We start from the raw sequence: 3,960 nt of genomic DNA on the forward strand, positions 1-3,960 counted from the left end.
TCTCAACTCATTCTGCTTCACTGTTTCTTTTTGTGATCTTTCATCTATATAAGCTAAATTTGGTGCATAAATTGATTAAATGATGAGCGAGGTGACAAAAGAATAAGATAACTAAACTAAAGAATGCATATCAAATGATAGCCGTTCCATATAACAAAGAAAGAAGATGGAATATTAGGCAAAGTGACATCGTTTTGCTGCACTGCAATCTGCTGTGCTATCCAAACCCATTATACAGATGGATCGAATAATGAAAACATTATTGATGTATTAGCAATAACAATATGCAAATAAACTTAATTATATCTTCATTCATATGTAATCATAGACAACATACATTTTCTTTCACCAGAATACGTAGACTGACTTAGAGTTGCAATACAACTGATGACTGATGATGTTTATTACTTACTGGGTATACAAATGTCGAGCATTCAAGCTAAGACAAATTGCAAAGTCTATAGTCATCAATCAAATTCACAGAGTTGCAACATTAACTTATGAATGTATGATTCAGAGAGCTCACAGCCATGCTGGGTTCTTGATAGGGGTAACAACTGCTTTCACTTGCAAGTAATTCTTGAGACCATATTCTCCCTTTTCCCGCCCGATTCCACTCATCTTGTATCCGCCGAACGGAATCGTAGCATCAAAGGTGTCGAAGCAGTTAATCCACACTGTCCCGACTTTCAATGCTCTCATCAAGGTATTTGCAGTGTCAAGGTTATGAGTGAACACTCCTGCAGCAAGACCGTAGATGCTATTGTTAGCCCTCTGGATCACTTCATCGAGGTCCCTGAAATTCGCAAGAATAAATAACTAAGTTGGTTCTTCAGTTTCATAATATTTTGCATAAAATTCTTTGAACGTACTTAAACTTCAGGATTGTCTGCACAGGTCCGAAGATCTCCTCCCTTGCAATCGGCATATCATCCTAGAACAGTTGCAGTAAACTACTAAATTAGTGACGGATGATCAATAAAGTATCAAGTACCAAGTTTTTACATTTCACGCTTCACATAACTGATTACCTTAACATTGGAGAAAACAGTTGGCTGAATGTAATATCCCTTTGTACCATGCCTATCACCTCCAGTTTCAAGGGTTGCCCCAGCGTCCTGTCCAATTCTGATATACTTGAGGATCTTCTCAAATTGTTCCCCGTCGATCTGAAGTTCACAACATTATTGTATCAGTATTACGGACAGGATGACAAGAGACGTCCTCAACATGTAATAATGCTAAACTGCACCCAGGATAAGGGAGTACGGGCAGGTTTACCTGAGGGCCTTGCTCTATGCCTGCCTTGAATGGATCCCCAACAGTACGCTTCAGGCCCGTGCTTTTGCTTTCTCTACAAACTCATCATAACCTTTTCATGCACGTAAGTCCTAGATCCAGCACAGCAGCATTGCCCTGAATAAATTTCACATGGTAGAGAAGATATTTCGTAAATTTAAGCAAAAAATCAGCAGTAGAACAATGACGGGTAAGAGCAGGAGATACCTGGTTGAAAAATAGTGCAGCATGTGCTAGCTCAACAGCTTGATCCACATCAGCATCCTCACAGACAATAAAAGGAGATTTACCTCCAAGTTCCAGAGTAACTGGCTTAAGATTGCTTTTGGCAGCCAACTCAAGAACAATTCTGCCCGTATCTGTTGAACCAGTGAAAGCAATCTGCAAATTCCAAAAGTGGGTCAAGCAAACATCAGGATATGCAGAGATATGTATTTTCTAGAGAATCTGATATTTTAAGAGCATATATAAATGTAAGATTTAGACCATCATTATTGTTGCTTTAGGCCATATAATTGGCAGTAAAATAAGTTTTCTGATTTGCTTGAACAATATAGAGCAAATGAGGCATATCAGGATACAGAAGCTAACACTATACTTAATCTAGCAGTAGTAATAAATCTATCAAAAAGTGGCAAGGATCGTATTTCTGAGATTAGGAAAGAAAATAAAAGAGAGAAACTCTAGTATTGACTATAAATCACGGTGAACAACCCTCATATGGAAAGCCACTATACGAATCCTTGGCAGTGACTACATTCATGACTCGGGCAAGAACTTTATAAACCAGAAGTACCTTGTCCACATCCATGTGGCTGCAAAGAGCAGCACCAGCTGTAGGACCAAATCCAGAAACAATATTCAGAACTCCATCAGGAAGACCAGCCTGTACGAAAACAATATGAGTATCAACTACTAATTCATCATATATATAAAGTCAACAACATTTTTTTCAATTATGTTTGTGAATGAACAGAGGTGACACAAGTTGATACTTTGGTCACTTCAAAGGTCTACATGAGCCAAAACAACTACAAATGGTAATAACAAAAATGAAAAAAAAGAATATAAAGCTAGTCTGCGGTGAAGAAAAATCAGCATACCTCATGCAATAGCTTGGAGACAAGTAATGCAGACAATGGTGTCTGCTCTGCTGTTTTGAGAACAACAGTGTTGCCACAGGCCAGTGCAGGTCCAACTTTCCAAGCAAATCAGGAGAGGGAAGTTCCATGGGATAATCTGGCCAGCAACACCAATTGGTTCGTGCAAAGTTTGAACATGATGAGGTCCATCCGCTGGAACTGTGAGACCGTGAATCTTATCCGTCCAGCCTGTAGAAGAAACAAATGGAAATTCACTACTAGAGTAGAAGACCCAAACTAGGAGAATCCCTTAACTCGTATCTTCTCATGCATCTGAAGACTCACCAGCATAATAACGAAATAATCTGGCAAACATTGGTACTTCTATTTGAGCAGACTGTTCGAACGGCTTCCCATTATCCCAGGTCTCAAGTGCTGCGATTTCATCATTATGCTTTTCGATCAAATCAGCAAAACGTAACAATATCTTCTGTCTCCCCTGCAGCATTTGAACATGGAGAAATTAAGCACTACATAAATCGAAATGCAGAAACCAAAGGCAGAAATGAATTGAGATAAGAAGTGTTACATAAGCCGTCATCCTAGGCCATGGCCCTTCATCAAAAGCCTTGCGAGCAGCAGATACTGCTCGATTTACATCTTCCGCGTCACCTTCAGCAACATGTGCAATCACCTCCCCAGTCCTCGGGTCCAAAGTCGGGAAAGTTTTCCCTGATTCAAACAGTGCAAAAGGTTAGCTCAAGCAGCCTTAAACACGAGTGCTTTCCTCCATAAATTCAACATCAGAAAGCTCACCTGATGCCGCATCAACAAATTTTCCATCAATGAGAAGCTTATCATATTGTACACTAACAGGAGGCGTGATTGGATTCTCATAAGCTGCAGCAGTGCTGTACCGGTACATTCCTCGACCTCCATTAATTTGCTTTCCTAAAACGAGAAACATAAGAACGTGATATCGATAAGTTAGAATAATACATTGTTCCCAGCAGGGAATCCAAATTTCAGAAATGGTCCAATTATTTGATCGTAAAGCAATTATACTTGTCTTTAGATGCTAATTGCAGATGATATCCGATTGATCAACATACATAAGTGTCAACAGAAATTCAAAATCAATCATTCCCGACTCTAATCTAAAATTCATCAGCCAGCAATAAGATCACAGTCCAGATCAAGGCCACACGCGGATTACTTATAATCAAACATAGCGGAAAACGAATAGCGTAATTACCTCCGCGAAGCAAAGGAATGGAGCGTGAAACAAGAGATGAGATTCTCCGAGCTGCCGCCATCGCCAAGCTAAATGATCACGGACTCCCTCTCTTTCTCGTGAGTTATAATTTGATTAAATATCTGGTAATGGCGATGCTAAAATTGAGATTCAATAAGCCAGCCGTAGTTAGAAGGAGCAGTGCTCATACAGAGATATTATATATACACACACGTAGAGAGATTAGGTGCGCCTATTGATGTGTCACGGGCTCATGGTCAACTAAGATTTGTTGCACATATTCAATTATTCGAATTTCCACAATAGTAGCTATAGTATTCAACT

At 39.5% G+C, this 3,960-nt stretch overlaps 1 pseudogene; it reads right to left on the minus strand.

Moving 5' to 3' along the window:
* Window positions 1-285: 285 nt before the first annotated feature.
* On the minus strand, window positions 286-3,697 carry LOC121789491 (annotated as a pseudogene).
* Window positions 3,698-3,960: the final 263 nt, after the last annotated feature.

Source organism: Salvia splendens, unplaced genomic scaffold (genome assembly GCF_004379255.2).
Source record: "Salvia splendens isolate huo1 unplaced genomic scaffold, SspV2 ctg252, whole genome shotgun sequence".
Lineage (NCBI taxonomy): Eukaryota > Viridiplantae > Streptophyta > Magnoliopsida > Lamiales > Lamiaceae > Salvia > Salvia splendens.